The sequence below is a fragment of the Ursus maritimus genome, unplaced genomic scaffold (assembly GCF_017311325.1).
Source record: "Ursus maritimus isolate PB19 unplaced genomic scaffold, ASM1731132v1 scaffold_17, whole genome shotgun sequence".
NCBI lineage: Eukaryota > Metazoa > Chordata > Mammalia > Carnivora > Ursidae > Ursus > Ursus maritimus.
This window is the reverse complement of record NW_024424119.1, coordinates 33,032,752-33,050,421: the sequence shown is the minus strand read 5'-3', so window position 1 is coordinate 33,050,421 and position 17,670 is coordinate 33,032,752. Positions and strand designations below refer to the sequence as shown.

Genomic DNA, 17,670 nt, shown 5'->3' with positions numbered 1-17,670 from the left:
TTCTGTGGCATTTCTTGGGTTTTGCTGCATTACCCTAATCTCTGCCTTCATTTTTACATGGTGTTCTCCTTGTGTGCCTATTTCCAAATTTTCCCTTTTTGTAAGGATACCAGTCATACTGGATTAAAGACACACTACTCCCATAAGACCTAGTCTTAGCTAATGACATCTGCAATGACCCTATTTTCAAATAAGGTAACATCCACAGGTACTGTGTGTTAGGACTTCAACATATGAATTTGGAGGGAACACAATTCAATCCATAATAGTCCAATATAGATGAATAAGCCATTAAGATTCAATGAGGTTCAATGAAAATTTCATTACAGATTCTCAAATATACTCCCAATTCTTTTTTTCCACCACATAAGATCATGCAGAAACTGATGCTGCTGCAGTCATCTTACAACCACTGTCTAGGAGTGGGAGTTTGCTGAAAATGAATGTAACATTGTGGAGGCAGAGCCAAGAAATAAAGATAGAAATGTCTATTTCCTTCTTACTGAACACTGGGTAAAACCATAACTGAAGTCAAATATTCCCTTAATTGTTCGGTTATATGAGCTAGAATGTATCCTCCCCTAAGCCTGTCTTAGTACCACTTTCTTCCCATTGCCAAAGAAATATAGTCATAAAGGATATGATTAAACAGTGGATTAGAGTTGGGATATCCATGGGAACTGCAAGAAAAAGGGTGATAGGATGAAAAATTCCTTTCTACTTTTGTATTATTTTAGATCAGACTCAATTTGATGAGTTCCTGCATGGGAATATGTAATATCTCAAAAGCATAAGAAATCTTTTTTTAAAATAATTTTTTATTACGTTATGTTAGTCACCATACAGTATATCCTTAGTGTTTGATGTAATGTTCCATGATTCATTATTTACGTATAACACCCAGGGCACCATGCAATATGTGCCCTCCTTTATACCCATCACCGGCCTATCCCAGTCCCCCACCTCCCCTCCCCTTCCCTCTGAAGCCCTCAGTTTGTTTCCCAGAGTCCATAGTCTCTCATGGTTCATTCCCCCTTCTGTTTACCCTCCCTTCATTCTTCCCTTCCTTCTCCTACCAATCTTCCTTCTATTTCTTATGTTCCATAAATGAGTTAAACCATATGATAATTGTCTTTCTCTGCTTGATTTATTTCACTTAGCATAATCTCCTCCAGTTTAGTCCATGTTGCTGCAAATGTTGGGTAATCGTTCTTTCTGATGGCTGAATAATATTCCATTGTAGATATGGACCACATCTTCTTAATCCGGTCATCTGTTGAAGGGCATCTCGGCTCCTTCCACAATTTAGCTATTGTGGACAATGCTGCTATGAACATTGTAAAAGCATAAGAAATCTAATCATTCTGTTCTATGAAATATCAAATTCCTTCACACAACAGGAATACACAAAGCCATGGTTTCCTGTAACAACAAATCTCCCAGCAAATCATCAAGCTATATGTTTCTAGATGCTGGACCTACATCTTCTTAGGAATAAAGAGACAATGAAGCTAAGGGCAAGAGGATTAGCACAGAGCTGACAGGATCAGAGGTCAAATGCAGACATTGTCAATTACCACAGAAAGGTGGTCTTCGATCAGAGATAGTGTCTAAACAGTGGAATTAGAAATGCAGGTTAATTCAAAAGGAAAACTGTTCTTAGGAATGGAATGGGAACTTGATTTTCAAAATGCATAGCGGTGATGTTGGTATGTAAGGTGAAGTAAGTTTATCCCTGAGAAATATTTGGGAACAGTGATGAAGAGGAGCAAGGTCTATCTTCCAGAAACATGGCAGATAATAACAAGTCAGGCAAATGTGTTGTGGCAGGTTCTCCACAAGCATTACTGACCATGAATCTTCAGAATAGTGTTGACACTCCATCACTTTACTCGTATACCTTAGGAACCCAAGGACCCTGGTGTAGGAGCCCGAGATAATCTTATCTCTAGTGGTGTTTGATAGTGAGGTGATACTAGAGGAGACTTATACCCAAAAGCATCATTGAGGTGCCTGATACCCCCACTGTAATTTCCATATCTTGTTCATTTGCTAAATGTATACCATAGATTTGGGGATTAATCAGCTTCTCACTAGTCACAGGTGAAATACAAAACAATCGCTCAGTAGAAAGAGAAGTTAAAAGCCTTGAATGTGGATAAGAAATTGACAGTATGAGAGGAAGGGAGGTGCCATTGTACAGACTCCCAATGTACAGTATGTAAGGAGCATAACTTCCTGCTATTTTTGGTAATTCAGAGAGCTATGGGAATATTTCAATACATAAATAGGAGTATTCAGCCTTTGGAATCTCATACCTCTGAAGTGCAGACTCACTGCAGAACAGCAGCCTCCTGGATACATGCACGACTGTATTGGACAACTTCTGTGCCTTGTCTCTGGTCTTCTTTGCCCACGTTTTAATCTAGCCATCACATAACAACCATCTTCATACAAATATGTAATGTGAGAGCACTTCACCTTTGCCTGCAACATACCTGCTGTTTTGTGCTCCAGCTCTTTGACATTGCAATATGGGATGCTTGTGGGAACTGGGTAACACTCACACATAGACACACTGGAATGCCAGAGAATAAACATCTGATGAGGCAGTCCTTGACTGATTGGAAGTGGGAGCTTGTGCAAAGATGCTTTCTTCTTCTTTCCTTCCAGTGAGCAATTTTGAGGCATATTCTACATTACTTCTCAGAAGACCAGCATAATCTAACTCCAGTGCTCACAGCAAGTGACCATGTTGAGAACACATTCTTGTACTAACTTTTCTTCCTTCCATGTCCTACTCCCTGACTTCTATTCTCTGGGATTACTTGCCCCCAAAATTACCTAAACTCAAGCCCCTCAAACTCTTAATTTCTGGGGGGAGCCTAAGCTATCAGGATAACCTTCTGGGTTCTCTTTATGTTTTATAGCTAAAATCCCATTGTAGTTAAGGTACTTACTTATCACTTGTAATTCTCTACAACCTTTTTTACAGTAGAGGACACTAAAAAGAGCTGCTTTTGTGTGAGTAGCAGCAGACCACAAATCAAAGCTGGCAATTGAGAACATCAAGTGTGATTTGCACTTCTATTTAAAATTTTACTGTTTATGTTCTGTATAATGTGTGTCCTGATCAGAAGCCACACGGTTCTGAACTGGTACCATAATTGCAATAACTATGTATGATAAAAGATACTGTGTTTGGATTGCCCAGCAGGTGCTCCAGGATTTTGTGTGTCCTTTGTGGACCAAATATTAAGTCAGAACGATTCAAAGTCTAAGTTTGATAACTGGCTTAATTTTTACGTAGATTCAGTTTTTGGAGTATGTGGAAGAATTAATGAGGACAGCACCTGATGGTAGGAGATACTTATCTTAAATCTTCTATTCTCAAATTTGGCTATACATCAGAACTACCTGGAGAAAAAAAAATTTAATATGGACTTTCGGGGTGCCTGTGTGGCTCAGTTGGTTAAGTGTCCAACTCTTTATCTCAGCTCAGGTCTTGATCTCAGGGACATGTGCTCAAGCCCCACATTGGGCTCCAGGCTGGATGTGGAGCATACTTTAAAACAAAAATTCAGATTCTTGAGTTTTATCCCCAAAGGTTCTGACTCTGTAGATTTAGGCAGAGATCTTGAGATATATATTTTTAAAAGCTTCCTAGGAGATTTTGATGCACAGCCAAATTAGGGAAACAGTGATCTAAATAATTCATGATTTTTAGGAGAATTTGTTACCAAAAACTATAAATTTTCTACCATAGATTTGGAGGCTCAGGCATTTTTAAAATCACATTTTCTTATTTTCAAGAGAGAAAAAGTCTTAATTTCTTGATTTGGAAAGGGAAGTTTAGAATTAAATTTTCGAAATAAAAAATCTGATTTCATTTATTTTGATATTTCTGAAAATTAACAGTATGTAAAAAAGTTATTTACATATTTTCATTTATAGGCATCTATAGGCAGGCTTAGTTTAAAAGAAATCTCTAGGTGTAGTAGAATATAATAGTATGTGTGGTTAATTATAAATACTTTATCAACTAATTAGCATTAATTAACTGTATAATTAAGACTTTGATTGACAAAGGTAATTAAGTTGATTCTCCTCAAATATACATGTTCCAAAAGTGTTCATTAACTATTTTCAACCATAATTCATTTCCTAATAGACTTCCAGATGTGGATATGGTATTTTTTCTTCTTTTTAGAAACTACCTTAATACATGAGTGTCCTTTTGTGTCCAGGTGATTCCACAGTTGCTCTAGATTGCTGTAAAAACAGAAAGAGTGAGTCCAGGTGCTTAGTTAGCAAAAGAGTATGGGACATTCCCTTTGTTTTTGTTCATTTGTTTGTTTTGTTCTTTAATTTTTATTTAAATTCTAGTTAGTAAACATGGTTTCAGGAAGAGAATTCAGTGATTCATCACTTACATATAACACCCACTGCTCATCATAACTAGTGCCTTCCTTAATACTCAACATCCATCTAGCCCATCCCCCACCTTCTTCATTCCATCAAGCCTCACTTTGTTCTCTATTTTTAAGAGTCTCATATAGTTTGTTTCCCTCTCTCTTTTTTCCCTTTCCCATATGTTCATCTGTTTTGTTTCTTAAATTCCACATATGAGTGAAATCATATGCTATTTGTCTTTCTCTGGCTTATTTCACTTAGCATAATAACAATTTAGCTTCATCCACATCATTACAAATGGCAAGATTTCATTCTTTTATATGGCTGAGTTTTGTATACACACACACACACACACACACACATACATACCACCTGTTCTTTATCTATTCATCAGTCAATGGACGTTTGAGCTCTTTCCATAGTTTGGCTATTGTTGATAATGCTGCTATAAACATCAGGGTGTATGTACCCCTTCAAATCTGTATTTTTGTATCCTTTGGGTAAATACCTAGTGGTACATTTGCTGGGTCATAGGGCAGTTCTATTTTTAACTTTTTGAGGAAACTCCATAGTGTTTTCCACAAGGGTTGCACCAGTTTGCATTCCTACCCACTAACAGTGCAAGAGGGTTCCCCTTTCTCCACATCTTCACCAACACCCATTGTTTCTTGTGTTAATTTTAGCCATTCTGACAGGTGTGAGGTGGTATCTCACCATGGTTTTGATTTGTATTTCCCTGATGATGAATGATGTTGAACTTCTTTTCATGTGTCTATTAGCCATCTAGTTGTCTTCTTTGGAAAGATGTCTATTCACGTCTTCTGCCCATTTCTTAACTGGATTATTTGTTTTTTGGGTTTTGAGTTTGTTAAGTTCTTTATAGATTTTGGATACTAGCCCTTTATCAGAAATGTCGTTTGCAAATATCTTCTCCCATTCCGTAGGTTGCCTTTGAGTTTTGTTGATTGTTTCTTTCACTGTGCAGCAGCTTTTTATCTTGATGAAGTACCAATAGTTCATTTTTGTTTCCCTTGCCTCTGGTGACATGTCCAGTAAGAAGTTGATCTGGCTGAAGCCAAAGAGGTTGCTGCCTGTGTTCTCCTCTAGGATTTTGGTGGCTTCCTGTCTCATTTAACAGAAAATCAGTTTTTAGTTGTTGTTCATTTGTTTATTTGAATTGTGCTTTTGTGAACAGGGAAAAAAGTGATGGAAATAAATAACAAAAAATTTTAATAAACAGGATTATAAATATAAATTGGTCTCTTGATATAATTTTTGTTGCATATATTCCTTAGCTAAGGGATTTTCTGACATGACTAACTTATTTGAGATGAGGTTTTTATGAAAATAAAGTTAATTTGTAGAATTGTAAAACATGCATTGTGACTGGAGTTCCTTTACTTCTCTGTGGCAGAAATATATAATTACCATGGAAAATAAAAAGGAAACTACAGCCATTGGTGAATTCAATCAAACTGAATGAAAACTATAAAAAATAGTAAGGCTACTAATCTGAAATGCTCATTCATTTGCTCATTCAGTCCACAAGTATTTATTGAGTGCCCGCTCTCCCAAGTAACTGTCCTAAACAGTAGAAGTATCTGGTGTTAGTGAATAAAATAGAATAAAATCCCTACCTGACGAGGGACTTACATTTTATGTTTTCTGCTTCTGTGTTTTATTAGAAAAATCTCTGTGATATCACAAAGGGTAACTGGGAATTACTTATTGTTGCTTGTCTGAATATAATGTCAAGCAGAAATGCGCCTGAAATATGGTGCAAACTGCAAATTACAGTACCTGTGTTTCACCTTCACCTTCTTGTTGTGTTTCATGGTGACACCAACAACACTTGGAAGTATAACTGGACTTATGGAAATTATTCTCTGTCTTGAGACTACAGAGTGTATGCTGCACCATTGATGTAATTTATAAAAACATCTCATCTGAACTGCCTGTATGAGAAATTTTGATATCTCATTTGGCTATATATCTGATATTCAGAAAGTCTCAATAGAGTATATTTTAAGTGATGTATTTGACTAGTATTAAACTAAGATAAAGTATAATACGGGTCTTTGAGAAATTAGAGTCAAGTTAACAGTTTAATAAGAAATTTAATTTTCTGAAAGGCAGCTTCATAATGAGTCTGATGTAAGCCCTTGGCTCTCTCCAAAAACAATGATTCAAGTTCAGTCTCTTTTGTCTAATGTTGTTTTGCCTGTGACTGGTTCTTTTACATCTGAGAATCCCTTATTTGTGTCATTGAATCTCAGAAAAAGAACATTATGACTCATTAATGGAGTGGACAGTCTTGATCGTGAAGGGCAGCAGCAAAGCATGGTCCAGAATATTCCTGTACTGATATTCCTGTAGGGTGTTCTAATACTGCTATTAAGAAAGAAAGAAAGAAAGAAAGAAAGAAAGAAAGAAAAGAAAGAAAGAAAGAAAGAAAGAAAGAAAGAAAGAAAGAAAGAAAGAAAGAAAGAGAGAAAGAGAGAAGGAAAAGGAAAATCCACAGTAAAAGTGCCTCTGAAACAAAGGATGAATAATGACTGTGCATTTTGGCCACTATGAAAAGGCAGGATTTTTGACAAGCCCTTTTTTCATCCTCATTTTTTCTTCCTTTTCCTTCTTTTCTCTTTTACCTTCTCCTCTATTCCCCCTGTTCATTCTTCATCTTTGTCGTCTTCTTTCTTCTTTGAATTAAAGGAAGAAGAAAGTTTTCTATAACTTATTCTTTGGGTCACTTTGAAATGCTCCTAAATGGGAAACTTGGCTCTCATTTTTCTTTACAAGTAGCTTATGCTGTTGTGTCTACGCTCTACATCCTATGGCCAGTGAGAGCCAATTAAGGATATCTACATTAAGATCAGGGCCATGAAGTACATGATTATCAGACTCTTCTTGTGCTTTAGTCATACATGGAGCTCTACAGACAGTGGCGGTCTGGTCAAGCAAGCCTGATGGGGTTAGAGGTAAGGGTTCTGATTTAACTACTGACTTCTGACAAAACTAAAGAGTTTGTTGATTTCTGGTTTAAAATACTCTCACTGTGGCTGATTTCAAGTATCAACATGATATAACTGAATTCAGAGTTAGGAAAAGAGCCACTTTGCATTCTTAATATTTTATGAATGAATTTTTTCTAAAGCCCTAAGTGAACTACTTGGTGATTGATATAGGACAATTTAAGTTTAAATGTAAAGAGCATGTGCCACTATAGGAAAGAAAAAAGAAATTCTAATATGAAAACTGCTTAGGGAATTTTTTGCAAGGGTTTTAACTGAAATTGGGGGAACTATAATCTCCCCACTGAAAGATCAGAGGAACTAGACTTGAATTTCCTGGGACCAAAAAAAAAAAAAAAAAAAAAAATTCCTGGGAATGTTATTTCTGGTCTCCAAGATTAGGCATTAAGAGAGTTTATCCAATGTTTTCATATGTGGTATCAGCAGTTACCTGCTATGTCACTTATCTCAGAATATTTTGCCTTTCTCTTTCTTTAAGTGTAAGCAGCTTTGGGTATTTATTGAGAAATAAATAGGGAAGACTCCATGTGATATATCAATACCCAAATATTCAGAGTCCAGATCCATCTGGAAATATTTCAATGCTTATGTCAATAAAAGTTTCCTAAGATTCTCCAATGTCAGTGGCTATTTTCTTTATATTATGCAGGACTTAAAGGGGCTGCAGCTTCTAAAGTAGGACAGAGGAGTCAGAAGAATCCTCATTTTAGTACTTTCACAAAAATTTGGTCAAATTCATCTGTTATGACAAGTTAAATTTCCTATTTAAGAAGCTGATATTTATTATTTAGTCATAAGCTTTTTTTATATGAATCTCCATCCATGAGAGATATATCTTGATGAGGACTAAAAGTTTTTTCACTTGAACTTATACTGCCCTTATCACTGTTTCACCTAGGTGTAACTAATTATATAATAGGACAATAAAAAATAGAATGAAGATCCCCCTGACTATCCAAATACATCATACCAAATGCCCATTTGAAGCAGATTCGTAATCTGAACAAAACAGATCAGTTCTATGAAGATTTTAGTGTCAGGAATCATTTGGTTCATTGATGTTTCTAAAATCTACTTAGTGACCTAAGAAATATGTATATTAAAATATCACAAAAATTATAAGAATACAAATTATATGTAGTCTGTAATTCTAGTCCTATGCATAAACTATAGAAAATATGTTGTAAAGTTAATGTATAGTAGGACTATGGATAATTCATATTTTTTATTTTTTTTAATTGTGTATAATAGGAGTATATTACATATAATTTCAAAAATTAAAAAATCACTTTGTTCATAATAAAAAGTCATCAAAAGCAAATCACAATCTTAAAATTTTGGCTTTCTCTCTATTTGAGAATATATGAATTTCCTTTTATCCTCATCAACTTTTAAGTCCTAGATCAAGAATTTCAAGCCTGCCTTTAAATTTCTCATAAAGAAGATTTACAGGGTTTTAGAAGTGAACAGATATTACTCCCCATGATTTCTATTCATCCCCTAAATCGAAACCTTCCAAACCCTTTGTGTTCTTGAGTCAGAGTTTCTGATGACTTAATTTTTCAGGAAAAGTAGGGCAAAAGTTGATGATCAAAGAACATTTTTAGAAATCAAATGAGGTCAGAGATCACTGAGCGTATCCATACCATCTGGGAAGCCAGAGCCGACAAAAACTGTTAAGTCTTGAAAACACAATTTATCGGGGCTTTGAAAGTTCTCTGAGGGCTGCTTATAGGTTTATGCATTTCAACTTTGATTTTATTCCAGGTTAAATGAAGTTATTGTGTTATTTTTAATTATAAAATATGTGCACATATTTTATAGGACACAAACTACGGTAAAAAAGAAAGATGAATAAAATCAACAATCTACCCCATGAAGGCAAAAATGACTAACATTTTGTTGGATTTCCTTTCAGTATTTTTCCATGAACATTTTTGCTCACAGATAAAATCAAAGTATCATATTATGCACAACTTAAGTTCCTACTCTGCTTAACAACAGAAGAGTTTTTCCACATTATTTATAGAAATACTAAATAAATTTAGATTGTTGGATGAGAAATGGAAAATTACACAATGGAGTGGAAACCCCACCCCAACTGGGAGTTGAGAACCATAGATTTCAGTCCCCACAGTGTCCCTGTTTGGGGGTACAAGTGTGGGTACTTCTTTCTTTGGATGGCAAGGAGGATGGAATGGGTAGACAAAGATGAGAATCACTTAATAAGGGTCTTAAAATATAGGTCCAGACTCTTGCCCCAGATATTCTGATTCAGCCCCCTGAAGTAAGACCCAAGGATCTGTATTTTTAGTGAGGACCCTGGGTGATCATGTGGGAGATTCTGGGAGCATTCACTGAAAAGCAGTGCAGTAGATCAGTCTTAGTTTTCATTATGGAGGAGTTGGAAAAGTCCACAGACACTAGAAGAGGTGCAGGAGAGATCCTAAAGTCGTCAGCAACTGCTTCTCTTCAATCCAAAAAATCCCAGGATAAGTGGTGCCACAGGCATAGCGTAGCTGGCAAAGGACAACAGCCACATCCTTCAAGGCCTTCAGTCTTTCCCCCTGATTTGTGTCAAGCATTCTTTCATAGCCCCCTTGCTTTTCCTGTCTCTTCCCTTCATGCACACTTCCCCTTGCCTATCAAGTCACAAGTTTAGTTAATAGCAGAGTTCGTACTGGAAGCTAGGTCCCTCGACCCCTTTCCTAAAATCTTCCTACTGCATCATCCTTCAAATCCGGATTTTCCAGGTTCCCAAGCAATATCTCTTTCAAGAAGCCTTTCCCAGTTCTCCAGTCTTTTCTGTTTCTACAGTAACTTCACCCACCCCTGTGTGCTTGCTTCTTTCACTGTGTTTATAATATAGTTAATTCCTTTATCATCCTTCCCTACTGCCTCAAGTTATCCTGTGCCTAGGACAGTTGCTGGAACAGAACATACACGCAATAATATTTTATGAATTAACAAATAAATATACAATCTCTTCTTAAGGCATTTATGGTTAAAAGGACCTAATGTAGTACATCTTTGTAGTATGGGTCTTCCGTCCTTGGTTAAGTTCTATTTTTTTTTCAGATGCCAATATTTTGAAGTTTCATCTCTTGCTTAGGGGGCATTCATAGTAATTCATCTTTTCTGAAACAGCAGGAGTATATCATTTCATGCTGTTACACATACAGCTTGAGGTAGGATTTCTTTTTAAATTTATTTCAATCAGTTGGCCTGATTTCCATCAGAGTCTTCATTTTAAGTTGTTATTTTATCCTCTGATCAGAATAACTACTCTGTAAAGGAAAAGAATAAAATGTTCAAAGAAGATAGTTATGTCTATTGACATTGTGTTAAAATGCAAATGCAATGCAAACTGGAAGAAGTCAAACTGCCAAATAATCTGGATCATTTTTGAGTTCAGGAGAAAAATTCAAATTACTCATTTTCTGTATAGCAAACCTCTGTATGCATATTCTTTGCAAGAAAAACAGAAGTGAACTGGAGGATATTCATTCTTCATGCTTGGTTACACAGGGAGAACACCCACTGACATTTTCTAACACATTTTCAAAAACAAACTTTCACTTAAAAACATATGTACCAGGCATAATTATTTCAGAACCATTTTGGGTTCAAGGAAACCCCAACCCCACCTTCTTAGCCCCTAGCTGCCTCCATATACCTTTCATACCTGTCAATAGATCTCAAATATTTGCCCTGTTTTGTTCACTTGTTGGTAGGTTTTGCTGTCAGGATTCCTTTCCTCTTAGAGTAACTGAAAAGTTGTATAGAATCGCTCCAGCTCCTTGCTTTCTTGTAGAAGAGAGATACAAGGTTTCATATAAGAATTTCCTTGCTAACCCTCATCTCACTAAGTTCCCTGGCCCCCAGTTGCCTCTGATTTTATCTCTTACATTCTTCCTTTGCCTTACTTCACGCCAGCTTCTCTGATTTTCTGGCTGCTCCTTAGCCACTAAGCACACTCCCGACTCAGGGCCACTGGCCTTACCTTTGTCTCTGCCTACACGGTCCTCCTTTCCCTTGGAAGTCAGCATAGCCCACTCCCTCGCTTCCTGAGGGCCTTTGTTCAAATGTCAGCTAATCAAAGAGGCTACATCCTCTATTTCTTCACTCTGCTTTTTTTTTTATAGCATTCAGCACCCACTGACACATTATGTATTTGATTGCTTTATGTCTGTTACTATGAATCTGAGTACATAGTAACATGAAAGCAATGACTTTTTCTGTTTTCTTCTCTGCTCCTACCTTAGCACCTAAAATAATGCCTGGCACATATTAGGTGCTCAAAAATAATTGTTAAATAAAGGAATGATTACTGTGGGGAAATAGTGAGGCAGTTTCTGTAAAGGGTAAATGACAAAAGTTCTGAGGTTTTTAAACAGCATTTAAAATACAGTTCCTGACCTTTATTCTCTAACTCTTTTTCAGACAGCTATTAGAACCAGTGGCATTTATAGAGTCAGCTTTCATTTCTGAGAGGAACCCCACCATTACTATCTCCTCTTCACACCCTTGACTTTAAATCAGAGCTCCATTCTCTGCAGGAATGCAGATTTGTAAGTGTCAAAAAATGGCATATAAAAATGGCATCATGAGCACATTGTTTTATAGCTTCATGTTACATAAGACTAATACAAGAGTACACTTCGCTGTTAAAAAATAGCCTTCCTAGTGTAGCTTTGAATGATGAAATAGTTTCCTTGGTAAATCCACAATGATTAGACATTTAAGTTGTGTCCAGTTTTTTAGTTTTCTAAACTATACTGAGTTGTCTGTTCATGTGGAGAAATCTGTAAATTCATCCATAGCTATTACTGTTGGATAACTTCCTAGATGTGGAATTATGTCAAAAAGCATGACTTCATTGTTTAAAACTTTTGAAGCACACTCCCAAATTCCCTTCCAGAAAGGTGGTAGCAATTTACCATGAGTGCAAGAAAGTGACTGTTTATGATGTGTATATTAGTTAGGATTCTCCAGAGGAAAAGAACCATTTGGATATAAAAGAAGATTATTATAAGGGATTAGCTCACCCAGTTATGGAGACCGAGAAGTCCTGTGGTCTGCCATCTACCGGCTGGAGACCCTGCAAAGCTGGTGGTATAATTCAGTCTGAATCTAAGGGTTGAGAACCAATGACGTAAATTCCAGGGCAGAAGAAGGGATAAAATATCTCAGCACCAACAATGAGGCAGAAAAAAGGGGCAAATTCTTCCTCTTCTGCCTTTTTGTTCTATGCAGGCCCTCATGAGATTAAATGATGCCCTTTCGGGAGGGTAATCTGCATTCACAATTCAAATGCTAATCTCATCCAGAAACACCCTCCCAGTCATACCTAGAAATAATGTTTAATCAAATATCTGGGCATTCCCTGATCCTGTCAAGTTGACATTTATGTTCAGTCAGAGGAGCATACAGCTCTTCATCTTGGGGTTGTGAATTCGAGCCCCACATTGGCTGTAGAGATTACTTAAATATATTTTTTTACTTAAATTTGAACTTAACTTTCACAAATCCATTCCTTGTCAATTGGGCACTCATATCCCTCTCATTAAACTATACTTAATTTCCAAATAAAAGCAATAATGGGGTTATAATTTCACCTAACATGATACAACTATCCTGCCTACAACTGAGAACCCAAAGAGGACATACTCTTCTTGATACCATGTAACTTAAATACTATAATGTAAAATTAGCAATACTTAAGTACCATGATATAAAGTCAATACATCTATCTTATGTTACATGATAAAGGAATGACAGGAAAACAAATATATTTGGTACACACACAGAAATTGTGTTTTTCCTAACAGAAAAAGCGGGAATACTCCTGACTCTTAATAGTCCTCTTTTCTATAACTGGTCACATGGCTGTAGGTGATGTATAGCTACCTTCTTTCACTACCATTCTGTATCCCCTTGTATGACCAGTTCAGCTGGCCATGGTTTTCTTCCTGGTGTGGTGAGACTGAATATTTGTATCTCCTCACTCACACCCAAATTTATGTGTTGGAATCAAATCCCCAGTGTGATGGTAATTGGAGGTGAGCCTTTAGGAGGTGATAGGTCATGAGGGTAGAGCCGTCATTAATGAGATAGTTCCCGTATAAAAGAAAACCCAGAGAGCTCCCTTGTCCCTTCTGACCTGTGAAGAACCAATAAGAAGGCCATGTAAAAATCAAGTTCTCAGGTTATTAGCAGGTCCTCATCAGTCACTCAATCTGCCAGCAACCTGATCTTGGACTTCCTAGCCTCTAGAGTTCTGACAAATAGTGTTTGTGGTTAAAGTCACCCAGTTTATGGTATGTTGTTATAGCAGCCTGAACAGACTAGGATGATGTCCATGAAAACACTAGCTATTCTTATTCCTTAAAATCTTTGTTCAGTTTGATAGATGAAAACTTGTCCATTTGCATTTGTTTTGCTCCTACTGTGGTTGAAATTTTTATGTGTCTTGACCATTTATGTATCTTCTTTGTGATATATTCTTTTTTCTTTTTCTTATTGAATTGTAGGAAATGTTATATACCTTATGATTATTAAATCTTTGATGTATCTATGGAAAATTTTTCTCCCTTTTTTGACCATTTATGTACCTCTTTTGTGATAATCTCATTCCTCTTTTTTTTTTATTTCTCTTATTAGCTTTCAGGAAACTTTCATGTATATTATGACTATTATAAAACATTTTTTTCTCTTTTTCTTTTTCATTGAATTGATTCTGGGTGTTTTTTTCCCCAATCAAATCTGTCAACTCCCTTTATTGGTTCTGAATTTTGTGACGTATTTGCTTAGAAAGTTCTTTCCAAAAAAATTTCTCTGGGTTTTTAAAGAAATACCAAGATCTTTCAGCAGTCTAGGCATTATTTTGGTGCAATGATTAGTCTGACATTTGTTATTTAATCTTTCTCTACAGATGTAGATCTTTCATCTACAGATGTCTCTCAAGTGACACCTTTATTATATTCTAGATTATTTATATTTACATAGGTCTTTTTCTTGACTTTCTATTCTTTCCGTTGTCTCTTTCTTTCTAAGTTTGTATTGTATTACGCCAATTACTACTACCTTATACAAAACCTTTTTTTTTTTTTTAATTGGGCAGGGCGATACCCCACTGTTTCCTCTTTTCAGCATTTTCCTCACTAGTCTCAAACAGTTGTTCTTTCAGGTGAACTCTATGGTCATTCTAAAAATTGCCAAAAGTCCCATTGGAATTGCCTTGAACCAAATCATCTTTCAAAAAAAAAGTAACATGTCAATAACATTTTGTTATCTAATATATAAAGTCAAAGCAATAGAAGTAAAAAGCATGAAGCCCCGTCCCACTCATTGCACTGCCAGGTGGATGCACTGGGTGCCCAGAGGGCTCCCTGGTGTGCATGCATTTCCCGCACCAGGGCCGCCTGATCCCACCTCCAGGTCTCCCCAAGCAGTATTTCACTGCAACTCTTGAGATTTTGTTGTTGGTAGAAAAAAAGCCAAAATGCTTTTCCAATAAAATGATAACCTTGAATAATCAAAATAAGATTTATTAAAATAAAATTTGCGGAGCACCTGGAGGCGTAGTCAGCATCTGACTCTTGATTTTAGCTCAGGTCATGATCTCAGGATTGTGAGATTGAGGCCTGTGCAGGCTCTGGGCTTAGTGGGGAGTCTGCAAATGAGATTCTCTTCCTCTCCCTTCCCCTCTTGTCCTCCCCCACACGTGTGTTCTTTCTCTAAAAATAAATAAATCTTGTAAAAAATAAAATAAAATTTTCTACTGAAGTCAAAGAGGTCACACTGAAATGAGATAGAATTATGGTCATGTGGCACTCCGTAATTAAGGTGTTTACATGTACACACAATCCCTATCAGTTCCTGTCTTTGAAACCTGCTATAACCCAGCCTAACCCTTTGTGTCTTTTTTTAATTTAAGATTTTATTTATTTATTCGACAGAGATAGAGACAGCCAGCGAGAGAGGGAACACAAGCAGGGGGTGGGAGAGGAAGAAGCAGGCTCATAGCGGAGGAGCCTGATGTGGGGCTCGATCCCATAACGCCGGGATCACACCCTGAGCCGAAGGCAGACGCTTAACCACTGTGCCACCCAGGCGCCCCAACCCTTTGTGTCTCATATCATGATAGTAGCAATTCTTTCTTGGCCTTTTGGGCATGCAACAAGACACGTGCAGCTTATGGATTTGGCCAACACCGAGAAGCTGCCTGTGGACATTCCCTCACAGAAGGGCATCCTAAACTGCATTGCTGTCAACCTGTAGGGAACAAAAATTGCAATCTGAAAAAGGGACTCTTAGAAAAATATTTGCTACTTCATCAGGGCATTGAGTCCAGGAACCAAGAAGAGGATTGCAAGCAGCAAATGTTTATTTCATTTACTTCAGTCAGGATGCTTCCCTCATCTGTGTATCTAGTGACCATGGCACGGTGCACATTTTTGCTGCCAAAGATCCAAAGAAGGAATAAACAGTCTAGTTCGGTGTCAGCAGTTTTCTTCCAAAATACTTAAGTTCTAAACAGAGTTTTCCCAAATTTCAGGTTCCCTTACGCTCTCCATGCATTTGTGCTTTTGGAACAGACTCAAATGTTGTCATTCAATTTGCTCAGAAGGCAGCTCCTATATGCATTCCTATTCAACTTCAAGGAGAAGTGCATCCAGGGATGCCTATGTGTGGTTTCTAGGAATGAACAATGACAAGCTGTGATTCTTCACAAGTGCGTGCCTTCAACACCCATGCTGACCACCCCACTGAAGTGTTGAGTGTGCCGAGACCCACCCAATAAGCCCAAGAGCTTTGTGGTATCACTGACAGGAGTAGCTAGTCTTCCCATGGGGTAGGACTAGGTCTTATAAATGAGGAGAGTCAGTTTTATTCAGGGTTAAAACTAAATTTTTCAGTTATGTGTAAGGAACAAAGTAATGCATAGACTTTAAAAATTAGTTAATTTGAACATACAAAAGAAAATATTCAACATCTCTTTCAACAAAGTGATATTCGAGAGAGAATGTCCTTTGGTGATTTCTGTCAATGTTGAGCATTAATGCCTTATATAATGCTTCGTCTGTCATATCTACTTCCTTTTCCTTGGCATCTTTTTCTGTCTTCAACATTTTTAAGATTAGCTACAAACCAGTACTTTGGAAATGAAAGACACATCACATTTTTCAAAAACATTAAGTAAGTGCCATAAGTTATGGGCTCTGTATTGTTAAGTACTGTTTGAGGTATATTTAATTTTCTTAAATTCCTGATAAAGAGATTTACTTTTGTGTTTTTGACTTCAACATTTAAAATCAGCATAGCAGCAAATCCTCAGTTTTGCAAAAATACGACAAAAAGACTAAAGAGGCTAAACTATGAGCAGAATATAATAATTATGAACTTTGTAGTCTTGATCTTAACCCACGTGTCCTTAACAGGTTCCCACAAGCAACATGAACTGGAGTCCAGACTCAATAGCCTAACCAGCTTGCAAAGTAAAAAGAAAGCCCAAATTCTTCCATTGGGGCATTCCTGAGCATCCCAAAGTATCTATGATACAAAGAAAATTTCTTCCTCCCTTAATTCAAAAGAGGAAGATGAAGAAGACCAATACTCCAGGAGAAAACTGGTAATAAGATATAGAGAAACAAATCACAGAAAATAGTTGTGAAATAAGCACTATGAAAACATTCTCACTTCATATTTAGTAAGGAAAAGTAACTATTAATTATGTATCATGCTTTGCCTGTCAATATAAACTCCTGCTGCAACTGCGTATTAGTAACGCCTGCCCCAAAAGCAACTGGACAATAACTGGCAAAAGCTTTAAAAATATAACTTACAGTTGAACCTAACGATTTTAGTTCTAGGATTCTACTCCTAGGAAGTCACCAGGGATGTGGAGATGTGAAGAATGATTCATGTACAGGGATGAACATTGCAGAATTCTTAAAATGTAGAAAATTAGAAATAACTTAAATGCCCAATTGTAAGTTAATTGTCACATAATTTATGGAATAGCCTTCTGGTACAATATTATACAACTATTAAAAGATCGTTTTCTAATAACATTGACTATCACAGGAAAATGCTTATTGCATAATTTAAATGAATAGAAATAGGTGATAAATATATAATATTATATATGTGTGTGCATGGAAAGGAGTGTGAAATATTTACAATAGTTATTTCTGGTTCCTGACTCTATGAATAATTTTTA

At 36.6% G+C, this 17,670-nt stretch overlaps 1 pseudogene; it reads left to right on the top strand.

The window, feature by feature from the left end:
- Positions 1-7,337: 7,337 nt before the first annotated feature.
- Positions 7,338-16,172, top strand: LOC103678634 (annotated as a pseudogene).
- Positions 16,173-17,670: the final 1,498 nt, after the last annotated feature.